Source organism: Leptonychotes weddellii, chromosome 9 (assembly GCF_054177405.1).
Source record: "Leptonychotes weddellii isolate Sample4059 chromosome 9, ASM5417740v2, whole genome shotgun sequence".
In the NCBI taxonomy this organism is placed as follows: Eukaryota; Metazoa; Chordata; class Mammalia; order Carnivora; family Phocidae; genus Leptonychotes; species Leptonychotes weddellii.
In genome coordinates this window covers 71,699,915-71,716,615 of record NC_138377.1, presented here as the reverse complement: position 1 = coordinate 71,716,615, position 16,701 = coordinate 71,699,915, and the positions used below count along the sequence as shown (strand labels likewise).

Genomic DNA, 16,701 nt, shown 5'->3' with positions numbered 1-16,701 from the left:
ATCTACTCAGTGACAGACACAATCTGCCAAAATTCACACACAAAAAAACAGTCTGAAAGGTCTATATATATGCTAAAAATTGAATCAATAATCAATAACCTTCCAAAACAGAAAGCACCAGGCTTGCTTGGGTTCACTGATGAATTCTCCCCCAAAATAAAGGAAACTTTAAGGAAATATACCAATTTTCTAAAATCTCTTTCAGAAAACATAAAAAGAATTCTGCCTAACTCAATCTATGACACCAGAGTTACCCTAACATCAAAACCAGATGAAAACTACAGACTAATATCTCTCATGAACATATATGCAACATGTAAAAAAATATGTAAAAAATTTACATTGCATGAAAAAATATTATATACCACCACCAAGGGATTTATCCCAAGTATGCAAAGCTGGTTCACCATTTTTAAAAACTCAGCTAATATAATGTATCACATCAAAGGCTAAAGAAGAAAAATCACATAATTTTATCTATAGCTGCAAAGCATCTGACAAAATCCAACAGCTATTCATAATAAAAACTGTCAGTAACCTAGAAATAGATATGGAATATCTTAATAAAGAATACCTACAAAATACTACAGCTAACATTATACTTAATGGTGAGAAATTAGAAGTTTTCCCTCTAAGATCAGGAACAAGGCAAGGAAGTCCCCTCTCACCACTCTTTCTCAACAATATACTAGAGGTCTTAGCCAATGTAGTAAGACAAGAAAATAAAATAAAATGTATACAGATTTCCCAACATGTACCTGAATTTCTAACTAATTCATTAGCAAAGAAAAGGAAATAAAAGGCATACAAACTGAGAAGGAAGAAATAAAACTGTGTCTGTTCATAGATGATATTATCTATGTAGAAAATCTGAGAGAATCAACACTTAAAAACTTCTGTACTAATAAGCAATCATAGCAAAGTCACAGGATACGAGGTTAATGCACAAAGGCCAATCACTTTTCTACATACTAATAATAAACAATTAAAAATTAAAAACACAATACTATTTACATTAGCACCCCCCAACAAATGAAATACTTAGGTGCAAATCTAACAAAATATGTATAAGAGCTATACGAGGAAAACTACAAATCTCTAATGAAAGAAATCAAAGAACTAAATAAATGGAGATACTCCATGTTCTTGGGTAGGAAGACTCAACACTGTCAAGATGTCAGCTCTTCCCAACTTGATCTATAAATTCAATGCAATCCTAATCAAAATCCAGCAAGTTATTTTGTGGTTATCAACCAACTGATTCTAAAGTTTATAGTGGAGAGGCAAAAAAAAAAAAAAAAAAAAACAGAAAAGCCAACACAATATTGAAGGAGAACAAAGTTAAAGGACTGACACTCCTCCATTTCAAGACTTATAATCATCAAGGTATCAGTGAAAGAACAAATAGACCAATGGAACAGAATAGACAGCCCCAAAATAGACTCATATAAATAGAGTCAACTGATCTATCCTTTGACTAAGGTACAAAAGCAATACAATGGAGCAAAGATGGTCTTTTCAACAAATGGTGCTGGAACAACTGGGCATGTGGATGAAAGAAGAATCTAGACACATTCCTCATAACCTTCACAAAAATTAAATGAAAACAGATCACAGACTCAAATATAAAACATAAAACTACTAAATTCCTAGAAAATAATATAGGAGAAAAACCTATGACCCTGGGTGTGGCAAGGACTTTTTAGATACAATACTAAAGGCATGATCCATGAAGAAAAAAATTAGTAAGCTGGGCTTAATTAAAAGTACAATTTTCTGCTGTGCAAAAGGCACTGTCAAGAGAATGAAAAGACAGACCACAGTCTAGGAAAAATAATTTGTAAAAGAAATAGCTCATAAGAAATAGCTCTTGTCCTAAATACATATAGAATTCTTAAAACTCAATAATAACAAACAACATGATTAAATATTGGACCAAAGACCCTGACATCACACCAAAGATACACAGATGGCAAATAAGCATACAATAAGATTCTCCACATCTTAGGTCATCTTATCAAAACAACAAGACTCAACTACACACTTATTAGAATGGCAAAAATAAAAAATACTAACACCACCAAATGTTGGTGAGGACGTGGAGCAACAGGAACTCTCTTTTATTGTTTGTGAGAATACAAAATGGTACAGCCACTTTGGAAGACAGTTTGGTGATTTCTTATAAAACTAATGGTGAGCACTGTGAATTGTGTAAGACTGTTGAATCACAGACCTGTACTTCTGAAACAAATAATACATTATATGTTTAAAAAAAAAAAGATAGTAGGGAGGGAAAAATGAAGGGGGGGAAATTGGAGGGGGAGACGAACCATGAGAGACTACGGACTCTGAGAAACAAACTGAGGGTTCTAGAGGGGAGGGGGTGGGGGGATGGGTTAGCCCGGTGATGGGTATTAAGGAGGGCACGTATTGAATGGAGCACTGGGTGTTATATGCAAACAATGAATCATGGAACACTACATCAAAAACTAATGATGTAATGTATGGTGATTGACATAACATGAAAAAAAACACAAAAAACCACTAAACATACTCCTACCACACAACCGGCAATAGCACTCCTTGGTATATTTACCCAAAGGATTTGAAAACTTACGTCCACAATAAAAATCTGCACGTGGATGTTAGTAACAGGTTTACTCAAAATTGCCAAAACTTGGAAGCAAGCAAGATGTCCTTCAGTAAATGAATGGAAAACCTGTGGTACATTCAGACAATGCAGTGTTATTCAATGCCGAAAAGAAATGTTGCTATCAAGCCATGAAAAGACGTGGAAGAACTTTAAAAGCATATTGCTAAGTGAAAGAAGCCAGTCTAAAGAGCTATATACTGTATGATTCCAACTCTATGATATTCTGGAAAAGCAAAACTATGGAGACTGTAAAAAAAAAGATCAGTAGTTGCTGGGGTTGGCAGAGACGGGAGATGAGTAGGCAGAGCACAGAAGATTTTTTAGAGAAGTAAAACTACTCTCTACTATACTATAATGGTGAATACATATCATTGTACATTTGTCCAAACCCAAAGTTAACCTTAATGTAACCAAATGGACTCTGTGTGATTAGGATGTATCAATGTAGATTCATCAATTTTAAGAAATGTGCCACTCTGGTAGGGGATACTGACAATGGTAGAGGTTAGGCATGTGTGAGAGCAGGGAATATAGGAGAAATCTATACCTTCCTTCAATTTTACTGTGAACCTAACATTGCTCTAAAAAATAAAGTCTATTAAAAAAAAAAGAGCGCAGTAGATGAATATAAGAAATAATAAAAAAATTAACTGGCTTTCCTATTTACCATGAGTTAAGAAATTGCAATATAAAAAGAGCCAATTCACAATAAAAAATATAAAATTATATAATTTTTATATATTATATTATAAAATAAATGTGCAGATCAACATGAAATCTGCAAAACTTTAATGAAGGGGATTTGAATGAATAAAGACTTCTGTTTTCATTTTTTTTTTTTAAGATTATCTGAGGGGAGAGAGAGAGAATGAGTAGGGTTAGAGAGAGAGGATCTCAAGCCGACTCAATGGTGAGCACGGAGCCTGACATGGGGCAGATCTCATGACTATGAGATCATGACTTGAACGGAAAGAGTCCAATGCTTAACCGACTGCACCACCCAGGCACCCCCATTTTTTATGTTTTCTAAAAGCAAAACTCAGTATTATAAAGATGACAACTCTGTCTAAATTCTATTTATTGGAAATTCAGTTTAAAATACCAATGGACGTTTTTGGGGAAGAAGGTAGCTTAAAAAAAAAAAAAAGTCCTAAGTACACCTAAAAGCCAAGAACTTTTAAAAACATAAGTCAGGGGGCACCTGGGTGGCTCAGTTGGTTAACCATTGGACTCTTGGCTAGGGTTGTGATCTCAGGGTTGTGGGGCTCAGTCGGACTGGACAGCGAAGAGTCCGCTTCTGATTCTTTCCTTCTTCCTCTGCCCCTTCCCCCACTCCCTTGTGAGCATCATCTCTCTAAAATAAATAAACAAATACACAAACTCTTAAAAAAAAAAAAACCAGCATAAGTCAGGTCATATGATTCTTGCTCAAAACCCTGCAAAAGCTACATAATTCATTCACGGTAACAGGCTTTCAAACCCTAAAGACCCAGTTTTGAAGAAAAAAAAAGAAAATGTGTACAATATGCCTTAAAAAAAATGTGGAAAAATTTACAAGTAGCAGAGCTAGAGATTACCTTTATTTTCGTCTCTTATAATCAAACCACCTAAAATGAAACAAAGCAGTCCAAGCTCTAATAATAAACATTTAATAGTAAACATTTATCCAGCTCTTATTATCTGTGTAGCCTATTTTGGGTTATTTGTTTAAACCTATTTTCCTTAATTCTGAAAATAGCTCTGCAAAATGGTGTTATTCCACATTCCGGCTGAGAAAACTGAAGTTTCAAAATCTTAAGTGACTTGCATCACTTCAAAGTGACTGAGCAAGGATTTAAAACCCAAGCTGTTGTAGTTCTGCTCTGAAACTTAAGTAGCTGTGACTATAAAGGAAAAGAATTCACTCTTTAACCCCAGTTTTATGTAAAAGTAAGAAATATTTGGAGTAAATATTCTCTATCAGTTACGTTTTTCATTTTTCTACAATTTCATAAGACTAAATGTAAGCTCATAGCAACTACTCAAAAAACAGGACTCCATAATGATGACTCCACCCTCCTGCAGAGGAGCAAATCTCAAAACCTATAATCCCATTTCACAAAGTAAACATCTCCACCTTGACAACACATCCTTTATATAATGTTCATTATCCCTTCATCCCCCAGCCCAAAAACGTTTAGTAACCCAGTACACTCTGTGGAAATACAGTAAAATTTAGAAAACACTTTTTAACTGTGAGCAATATTGGATTTAAATTGGCATCATGGTCCTCATACACAGTAGTTTAAGAAAACAGTAACAAAAACAGCAAGCCAGTAAGGCCCTTACAAACCTACAGACTACAGTCCCCACATAAAAGAAAAATAGGCAATGGTGAAATAAAAACCATCATCAGACAAATTTTAATCATCATAAGTTATAATCTATAAACTTTCATTTCAATAGTTGTAATGAGGGACGCCTGGTGGTTCAGTGGGTTAAGAATCCAACCCTTCATTTCAGCTCAGGTCATAATCTCAGGGTTGTGAGAATGAGCCCTGCATGGCTCCATGCTGGGCATGGAGCCTGCTTAAGATTCTCTCTCTCTCTCTCTCTCCCTCTCTCTCCTAAAAAAAAAAAAAAAAAACCTTGCAATGATTAAAAGATTACAGTGAAAATATATAGAACACATTTCCCACAGACATTAGGAATGAGGTAAAGAAGAATTTTCAAGAGGTTCCAAAATCTGAAAACTCAAAGCATTCTAACACCACTTACCCATTTAGTAGCTTTCATATCAGACACAGCTAGATTCAAAGATACTATCCATGGCTTCTTGGCAGAGTAAGGAATGCCTAAAGCCTACATAGTAAACCCACACCCTTTCTTAAAAAGACCTTATTTATGGACCATGGATGCAATATTATAGACCATGGATGATCTCAGTAATGTTGGTGTCCACTGGAATATGACAATTCAGAAAATATCAAGGGTCAATCACTTAAAACAAGAAATGACAGGGCGCCTGGGTGGCTCAATTGGTTAAGCGTCTGCCTTCAGCTCAGGTCATGATCCCACGGTCCTGGGATCGAGCCCCACACATCAGGCTCTCTGTTTAGCTGGGAGCCTGCTTCTCCCTCTCCCTCTGCCTGCTGCTCCCCCTGCTTGTGCTCTCTCTCTCAAATAAATAAATAAAATCCTTGTAAAAAAAAAAAAAAAAAAAGAAAAAAAACAAGAAGTGAAAGCTTTTTCATTCCTGTAGATAAATTTCAGATATATATGATATAGATTTCACAGAGATACATAAATTTAAAACAGTCACAAAAATGTTCGAGATTAATGGGGACTGACAAATTTTTCTTCATCCATAAATCTCAAACTATAAGGTATTTCTTTGAAAGCTATACATTTTATGTTTATACAATAAATATGCATTTTTCAGAAGGTGGACTTCAAAAACAGGGTGGTGTATTAAGTGTATAAAAACTAAAAGCATGGACCTTAGGAAGTTATAAGGCATCTGAAAGATGTAGACTACCTTGATATACGACACAGCACTCCTTTTTAAATGATCCACACAGATGGATCCTTTCTGCCTTGGTTTGAAAATAACAAGAAACTCCAGACTTCATGAGACAGTCCATTTCATTATTAATCAAATTACATCTTTTAGGAAATTTCTTTTGTGTAGAACAAAAATTTACATCACCCTTTAACTTCCATCCACTGCTTCTAGTTTTACTCTGAGGAACAAAAGAGTCTAAGTATACTCCTAATATTTTATGAGGTTTATCAAATTATTTGGAGACAGCTAGTTATTTTTCATTGATCAGCTCTTCTCCAAGCTCAACCTGGCAAGTTCCTACAACTTCTTCTCATCTAACCTAGTTCCTAAATACATCATCATACTGGTAGATTATGGAGTTATCACAATAGTTATGTGTATAAGAAAAAAATAAATAATAACCTTTTGATATAGATGATAGGTGATGGGCTAAGCTCACTACTAGGCAAAGCATTTAATGCTTTCCCTTTTAATGTGCCATCCACTCACATAATTCTATTTCTGAATGATGGTCAAGAGATCACAATTTAAGTAGTTCTTTTAGCTTAAGAGATGCTAAATAGTTTGTACTCATTTGTTTTAACTCATTTGGTTTTGCAAACAATTGTTTTTTCTTATTAAAGAAAATGTAGTTTGCTGGTCCACATACTCATTAACTTCATAGAGTGTCCAACCAAATGTCCTAAATAACCAATGTGAGAATACAACATCTTTCATCTCTAGTCTATCTTTAAATAGATCTAATAGCGTGACTCAATTATAATTACCACCACAAAAACAATAATGGGTTAAAAAGAAAAACTGGGACAAAGATGCTAACAGTGATTTTGGATGATAAGGATACACATGAATGTTATGTACTCTCCATTTCTCTTTGTGTTTTAAATTTCTTAAAAAAATAAATAAGCATTCATCCAAAAGCTAAATAAACTATTTCTTGCTGAGACCCTATTTGACTAACATGAGAATCTAAACAGTGTTTTTAGGAAAGCTTTTTCATTGACCTGTTGCTCAAAGGGATTCTTCTGATTGAAAGCATTATTATGCTACCATAGACCCTTAAAAAGGCAAATTAGGTATTTCTGTTCAAACTTACACTGGCTATATTTTAGGAATCAGTGTTCCTAAAAATAAAGAAAAAAAATTACATCCCCAATAAATTATTTCCTTAATAGACACTGGGGTTTCCATGGACATTGAGAAAAAATCAGCAGGGGAAAGAACACTGAACAATCACAAAGCCAGAGTTTCCACTGTGACTGACACATTGCAACTGCAATATTTTGGGCAAGTTATTGTATCATTTCAGCACTTAGTACCCTAATCCAAAAAAAATCAGAGAGACAAGATGCTGTTTAATCAAAATTTTTTCTCATTCTAAATTTCTTTGATTCCACGAAATCAAATATTTCCCAGGTAGCGCACCGTAAATGTTTGTCATGTATTAGTGTTTTTCCTGTGGTATGAACTTTTAATGTTCCTTTGCAATGAATTACTACTTCTACCGCTGATAATAGTATTAATAGGGAGCTAACACTTCAGTATTTACTGTGTGCAGACACAGTACAATGCTTTACATGGATTACACTTAATCTTCACAATAACCTTTCAAAACAGATATATTATCCTTTTACAGATGTCCATGATCCCAAAACTGGGAAGTGACAGAGCTGGGTCTTCATCCTTGGCAGAATGAACTCAAAGCCCCTAAAGAGGGATATAGAATAGATTTGTTCACCAAATCCTCAACATCAGAACAATGGGACACTCTGAAAGCCTGAACAAAATACATATATAACAGAAACAGTACTTCACATAGTAAGCAGTGTAAAAACCGGATTTAAATCCACCTTACTTTTATTAAGTTCTATAATCTCAGGCAAGTCACTCCATTTAAGTCTCTTTGCTCACTTGGAATATGACAGAAAAATAATACCAACTTAAGATGCTATTTTAAGAATTAAAAGCAACAACATAAAAGTGCTTATGTGTGATTAGCAAACATGTCATTTAACAGTTGCATATTATTGGGGTGCCTGGGTAGCTCAGTCGTTAAGCATCTGCGTCTGCCTTCAGGTCAGGTCATGATCCCAGGATCCTGGGATTGAGCCCTGCATCAGGCTCCTTGCTCAGTGGGAAGGCTGCTTCTCCCTCTCCCACTCCCACTGCTTGTGTTCCCTCTCTCGCTGTGTCTCTCTCTGTCAAATAAATAAATAAAATCTTTAAAAAAAAAAAAGGCTTTAAAAAAAAACAGTTGCATATTACTAAAATTATGAAATGACAGTGCACTAAAAGACACATATAAACACATATAAATCTAAATACTATTTATGTCATATATATTTATATATAATATATAAATCCCTAAGCCATTTGGAGCCATGGATAATTAACTTATAATAGCCACACCACCTGTCTCTCTACCCCTTAACTATATATTGGGGGGGGAAGTCACAGTAAACAAACAAAAATTCTCAGCACAATGTCCCCCCAAAACAAGTACACACATACTCAAATACTACCAATGTCTAGCACACTGACTTACCCATATCAAGCATATAATAAATATTTCTGAAATTGTAACAACTATTTTCTGTTTTGAAATAGTGATACCTATCATTGGCAAATAATTTTTTTGAATATTAGAATTAGATTGTGTTCTGTCCTTGCCAAGAAAGACAAATAATAAAATGAAAAAGACCAGTGTAAAAAAGGAATATCATAGTAATAAAAGAGAGTAAGTAGAAAGAATCTGAACTCTAGACTGAGAAGGCCTGAGTTTATGTCCCAACTCTATCACTTTTATCTGGGTGTACTGAACAAAACTTTTAACTTTCATCTTAAGTTTTCTTCATCTGTAAAATGGGTACCACCAACCTCACCCTAATGCCAATGAGCACACCTAGCAGTAGGATAATAATTCCTAAATATAATTCTCCAATAAAAGGAACCAGAGTTCTTCGCATAAATGGAATGACTCTAAAGCTGGAATGAAGAAAATGTAAGATGAGCCTGGAACATTTTGTGAAGCCAAAAAGAAAGTGCTCAAAAAATGAAGGAACATGTCAAAAGGGCACAGAAGGCAACCTCATGGGCTCCCAATGGCCAAATCTGGGCCAAGAGAGCATCAAAATAATGATAGCAATGGATTATATTCCATACTGATAGAAATACTTAAATAAATGCAGGGAGAAGAGAAAGCTTCTCTATAGAATTCCAATTAATAGTAGCAGAAGGAATGACGGAAATAGAAAATCACCTTTGGCAATCATCACAATAATTGTTGCAGGCAAAAATCAACAGATGTTTAAAAAAAGTGATAAGAAATAGAATATTTAGGGATGCCTGGGTGGCTCAGTCGGTTAAGCGTCTGCCTTCGGCTCAGGTCATGATCCCAGGGTGCTGGGATCGAGTCCCGCATCGGGCTCCCCGCTCCGCGGGGAGCCTGCTTCTCCCTCTGCCTCTGTCTCTCTCTCTCTCTGTCTCTCATGAATAAATAAATAAAATCTTTAAAAAAAAAATAGAATATTTATATAGTCTCAAAGTGTCTCTTCCCAGAAGATGCTTATTATAAAGAGATTTTACATCAGCTGAGAAACCTGGCAGACACAACACAACCTTAACCAAATGATCAAAGTTCATTATCATCAGTATGGGATATATCAATATCTGATTTGAAGCATGAGGACCTTCTGATTTGAAGCATGAGGACATCACTACTCTACAGCATTGTTACCAGAAATGCTTACCTTGAATTTAATCACAAATGAACATCAGACAAACCCAAACTGAGAAACACTATAAAATACCTGGCCAGTACTCTTCAAAATTTCAAAGTTAATGAAAGAAAGACTGAAGAGCTGTTCTAGATTAAAGAAGACATAAATACTTAACAAAATATGTGATGTGAGATTGTATCCTGAACTAGAAAAAGGACATCACTGGCACTGATAAAACCTTAATATTTTATCAATGTTAATTTCCTGATTTGGCTATGTAAGAGGTTAACGTCTTGGGAAGCTGAGCGAGAAATATATTTTTGTATATTTTTTCCTACTTGTAGGTGTAACATTCCAGAGTGAGTGACATACATACATACATACGGACATATATGCATGCATTAGAATTTTCTGAAGGAACACAGCAATATGAGAACTTATACTTAATTTACCAGTAGTTGCCACATATCTTTGAATGACAGCTCTTCAGTATATAAAACTTCTCAAGATTACATAGGATGGTAAGAGGCAATGACACACCAGCATGTTTATACAATCTTTTCAATGCTCCTACCTTGACCTCTCACCTATAAAATCTCCAATTTTTAGTACTAATAATTGGAAGGAAAGGAAGAAAAATTATAGCTCAGTAGGTTAATGACAAGTTATTTGAGGAGTTTGGAACCACAACCATGTACTTCACCTAAAATACCCCTTAGTCTTTTAATCAGAAATCTAGGCTTACTTGGACCATTTATCTGATTTAGAATGACACATCTTGTGCTCTTACATTAAAGCCAGACCCAAGCAAGCTAAATAGTTACAAATTACTCATTTCAAAGCTCTTCCTAATGAAAGAAATTTTTTTTTTTAAAGATTTTATTTATTTATTTGACAGAGAGAGACACAGCGAGAGAGGGAACACAAGCAGGGGGAGAGGGAGAAGCAGGCTTCCCGCTGAGCAGGGAGCCTGATGCGGGGCTCAATCAGGACCCTGAGATCATGACCTGAGCTGAAGGTAGACGCTTAATGACTGAGCCACCCAGGCACCCCAAGAAATTATTTTCTAAAAAAAGATTAAAGTCCTACACATTCTATAAATAATAAAGTATCATTCATATATAAAATTTTATTTATAATAAAGGCTAAAGTTATAAAAACAGTAAGTTCACAATATTCATCTGATGCTTAGCTCTAAGTTAACCGACACTATATCTTCTACCTTTCTTACAAAATCTATCCTGCCATACAAACTTCAAAGTTAATCAGTTAAGACTGTAGTTGCTTTGTCACACTATAAGACTACTGAAGTATATATAAAGTTAAGCATAACACATAAAAATTCCTTTTCAAAATGAAGTAATTTTTACTTTGAATAGTTTTTCCCACTCTCTTGGGAAAACTGTATTTTCTCCTAGCAGAAAAATCAGTATTTCCAAGTCCTTCATTACCAAAAAACCACTTATTTCTAATATCAGACTGAGAAGTCAGGGCAAAAATCCAGCTTTTATTCATTTACTTCCCCAAAGCCTACCGTCTTAACACCTGGAACACACTAAACCTCAAAAATGTTAATTCCAATCCTTTCTTTGGCATAATAAATACTCAATAAATGTTTGTTGTAACTATTTCACTCAATATCAACATTAATGACTGTGCGAAACCGAAGAGTAGTGTAAAATCCAGGAGAGGGACTAAATTTGACTAGTAAGAAACGCTGCAACATCCTGATCTCCACCAACTATTAGCCTACCATTCCAAGGCACACGTGCAATTGATCCTCTTGACCCCACTGCAGTAAAACATTTAACTACCACTAAAATATGCAGCATACACATAATGGATTTGAATTTAAAGATTTTTCCTTACTGAAAAAGGCCTAAACACTGTTTTTATAGAACCTAAACACTTCAACATCTGAATAAATAATACCTTACTCTAGCAATATACATGGGTAACTAGGTGTTTATTATTAGGTTTGGCACTTTGTCATTCAATAATTATTAAGCCAAAAAATTCTCATCTATCACTATAATAATGATTTTTAAAATAATATTTTATCTCAAAAAACTCAGTACCTAAAAGGTGAAAAACGAAAAACCCCAAAACATCATTAAGCATGTTAACAGATGATAAAAATGATTGGCTTAATAAAGAACTATCTCGGGCGCCTGGGTGGCTCAGTTGGTTAAGCGACTGCCTTCGGCTCAGGTCATGATCCTGGAGTCCCAGGATCGAGTCCCGCATCGGGCTCCCTGCTTGGCAGGGAGTCTGCTTCTCCCTCTGACCCTCCCCCTCTCATGCTCTCTCTCTGTCTCTCATTCTCGCTCTCAAATAAATAAATAAAATCTTAAAAAATAAAATAAAATAAAATAAAGAACTATCTCAAGGACATTACCTAGAAATGTTAAAGGAAAAAGTTTTAATCTGTTCAAGAGATGTATGTACAAAAGCTTATGTGGAGATCAGTATACATTCAAGTCCACTCCAGAATTTTTTTAGCGGCTTAATACATTAAAAATATTCTATGAAAAAATAAAGAGTTAACTTAAAATGGAATTATACAATGAAATAAAGCATACTAAATTGTTTCACATTTTAATACTACAAAGAGAAAATACAAATAACAGATTATTCTAAAATTAAAACTGTATAAAAGAGTAAGTCAAATTATAAAATACTAGAGCCAAGAATGCTACAAATCATCTGAACCACCTTAGTCATTCTAGCAATGAGGAAACTGAGTTTTTGTAAGAAACTGCTTTTTAAAGGAAGACCACACAATAGACAGTGACACAACAATATAAGAATAGATACCCAACCCTCACCATCACAAGCACATATAGGCCAAGAGATTGATGGGAGCAGGGGAAAAGGGAAAAAGAATAAAAATGCACAAATCTGAGTATCTGAAGAGGTACAATATCACATCAGTTAAGAGGCTCTACAGCCTGACCTGATCAATCTGAATCCCAACTCTTTCATTTACTAGCTTAACCTCACCATGCCTCAGTGTCTTCATTGGACATAATTCCTACCCAACAGGGATGTTGTAGCATTAAAAGAATTTATTAATTCATGTATTTAGAACAGTATCTGGTACATAGTAAGCACTGAAAAACATTTTAGCAAAATCCATTAGATAACAATAAAGTACAATTTTGTATCTGGTCTCTTATATTGCTAGTAGTGAGTACAAACTAGAACTATCTTGGGACACAATTTGACATTACCTTGTAAATTTAAAATCCACAACACAGCTTACAATCCAACTACTTTACTCCTAAGTATATACTCAAGAGAACCTTTAGCACATACGTATCAGAAGCATACAACAAAAATGTTTGCAATAGTAATGTTCATGATTGCAAATATCTAGAAGCAACTCAAATACCCTTAAACAAGAGTGTCTAAATTGTGGTCACTTCATTCAAACTATATTACAAAGCTGTAGTCATGAAGACAGTAAGGAACTGGCACAAAAAACAGACACACATATCAACGGAACAGAATAGGAAACCCAGAAATGGACCCTCAACTCTGGTCAACTAATCTTCAACAAAGCAGGAAAGAATATCCAATGGAAAAAAAGACGGTCTCTTCAACAAATGGTATTGGAAAACTGGACAGCAACATGCAGAAGAATGAAACTGGACCACTTTCTCATACCATACACAAAAACTCAAAATGGATGAAAGACCTAAATGTGAGACAGGAATCCGTCAAAATCCTAGAGGAGAACAAAAGCAGCAATCTCTTTGACCTCGGCCGGAGCAACTTCTTACTAGACACATTGCCGGAGGCAAGGGAAACAAAAGCAAAAATGACCTATTGGGACTTCACCAAGATAGAAAGCTTCTGCACAGCGAAGGACACAATCAACAAAACTAAAAGGCAGCCTACGGAATGGGAAAAGCTATTTACAAATGACATATCAGATAAAAGGTTACAAAATCTATAAAGAACTTACCAAATTCAACACCCAAAATACAAATAATCCAGTTAAGAAATGGGCAGGAATAGAAATTTTTTCAAAGAAGACATCCAGATGGCTAACAGACACATAAAAAGATACTCAATATCACTCATCATCAGGGAAATACAAACCAAAACCACGATGAGATATCACATCACACCTGTCAGATGGCTAGAGTTAACACAGGAAACAACAAATATTGGTGAAGATGTGGAGAAAGGGGAACCCTCTTACACTGTTGGTGGGAATGCAAACTGGTGCAGCCACTCTAGAGAATAGTATGGAGGTTCCTCAAAAAGTTAAAAATAGAACTATCCTATGACCCAGCAATTGCACTAATACGTATTTACCCAAAGGACATAAAAATACAGATTCAAAGGGATACATGCACCCTGATGTTTACAGCAGCATTATCAACAACAGCCAAACTATGGAAAGAGTCCGGAGTCCAAATGTCCATAGACTGATGAATGGATAAAGATGTGGTATATAAACACAGTGGAATATCACTTAGCCATCAAAAGAATGAAATCTTGCCATTTTCAATGACATAGATAGAGCTAGAATGTATTATGCCAAGTGAAGTAAGTCAGAGAAAGACAAAGACCATATGATTTCACTCATATGTGTAATTTAAGAAACAAAACATAAACTTATGGGAAGGGGGGGAAAAAGAGAAAGGGAAGCAAACCATAAGAGACTCTTAACAATGGAGAACAAACTGAAGGTTGATGGACAGAGGTGGCTAGGGGATGGGCTAGATGGGTGATAGGCATTAAGGTGGGCACCTGTTATGATAAGCATTGGGTGTTATATGTAAGGATGAATCACTCAATTCTACTCCTGAAACCAATATTACACTATATGTTAACTAACTAGAATTTAAATAAAAATTTGGAAAAGAAAAAAAAAGGACTCAAAAAAATATATATTTTCCGGTGTGATTTCAGATGATTAAAAACCAAAACGACTGAACTTCCTGATCAGTAACAATCCTACATAACTTTATTGTCTATGATTCTCATCTTTATTAGCTTCAGTGGATACTAATTCTAATATTTAGTTTTAATATTACAGTCAAGAAAGTACCTCAAGTTGTAGGTTATAGAAGGTTGTGAATACAAATTCTAATCATACATATATGTGATAAAACCTTTTTTCTTAAATAGTAAGGAAACAGGAACACATAACTCAGTATAGAGTAACTTCTGAGAAGAAAGAAGTCAAGGGAATATGAATAGAAGCACATTAGGTAAATGTTAGTTATCATTAATGTCCTGATTCTTGGATTGTACTGTGAAAGGGTATTTGTCAAGTAAATGAAAAACTAAAATAATAGGCTACAAAGGTCCATGCATAAACCAATGATGTCAGTATGAACCAAGATAATGATTAAGCCAATTCTGTGCACCAAAGGTTTTTTTTAAAAGGAATGACAGTTATGTGTAAACTGCTTTGGACTGAAGGATTAACTGAGGTAATTCATATTTGACATACAGCAAAATACTTAAAACATCTTAGCTTCTGTCTAAAATGGTACGCTTTATCGTTATTATAGCATAAAGTACACTTAAAAATGTAAATCTCTGAAACTAATACAACACTGTATGTTAACTATACAGGAATTATTTAAAACTTTTAAATCTCTTCTCACTCTAAACCAACCTCTTTCCCCATTTCGCCAAAGCAGAAACCGTACCTAAAAAAGACAGACCGCCCCAGCAAACTAGTGTCACAAGAGGGCTCCTGATTGTCTACCAATCCAATTCTCCTTCCACTACATCCGTATGTCACAAATTTGTTTTTGACATTCACTACCATCATCAATTTTTCGCCTTATATGTGGTGCCACATATATTGTCCAAAAAATGTTCCTGAAAGGTTTTTATTACTACAGCCAATTTAAAACAACAACACAACAACAAATCACAAGCCATAAAGAGATGGTAACTATAAAATTTAATAGTTTGGCTTTTACTGTATTGGCTGTCTACCAGAGATTGAGGCTGATACTACTCCTTATTAAACACACCACACAAACAAACCTTTTTTCTTAATTAAGATGCAAAAAGTATAAAGGATAACTTGTCAACTTAATTTAATGTCATGTTTATGAAACAACTAAAATTATCTTACATACCACACTTTGGAAGAAGCTTATGTACTACCTATGCTACCTCCCTGTTTAAAAAATTAGAAATTTCTTCAACAAACTGGCTAAGATTGAATAGAGAACACGTCATTGTTTTCAAAAATTTGCTGGGACTGAAAGATTAGAAATTCTCAGGATCCATGCTATCTAATACAGGAATTACTAGTTACATGTGGCTATCTAAATTAAGAATTTAGTTCCTCAGTCCCACAAGCCACATTTTAAGTACTCATTAGCCAAAGAGCCACACAGTGGCTATCATATTGGATAGCCTTTACAAACAGAATCTTCCCACCAGCAAAGGAAATTTTATTGGAAATGATGGGTTAGATTCTTAAAGGATTCTAATAAGGGCTAAGTGGTAGAAAATGGAAATAAGAAAAATTTTAGGAGAGAAAAAAGTATCTTTCAGTAAAGTAATAGAACCATTTGGAAAGAACTGTGAGAGACAATGAATTAAAAGCTAGTGGTAAAACTATATTTTCTTTTTCTACAATTCCTTTATAGTCTGATGATTTCAAAGTCTGGAGATGTACTAAAGCAGGCAGGAATCCCTCCACAACTAAGATAAAGTTGTTACTGCAAATGAGGAATGAACTTAAAAACTTAATAAGGTTAAGACTGAGGCCATACCTGAATGCGTATAGGCAAACAGTG

General features: G+C 34.8%; 1 protein-coding gene and 1 long non-coding RNA gene across 2 annotated transcripts in view; both read right to left on the bottom strand.

Annotated features, from left to right (window-relative positions):
- The window catches only part of SPRED1 (sprouty related EVH1 domain containing 1), a 121,053-nt gene that overhangs the window by 87,274 nt on the left and 17,078 nt on the right, over positions 1–16,701 (bottom strand). The window lies entirely within an intron of this gene.
- LOC145723482 (uncharacterized) lies at positions 8,652–16,500 on the bottom strand. Its single transcript, XR_014148575.1, has 2 exons — positions 12,310–16,500; positions 8,652–12,087 (listed from the first exon to the last, which is right to left on the bottom strand). It is a non-coding gene; the product is annotated as an uncharacterized LOC145723482 (long non-coding RNA).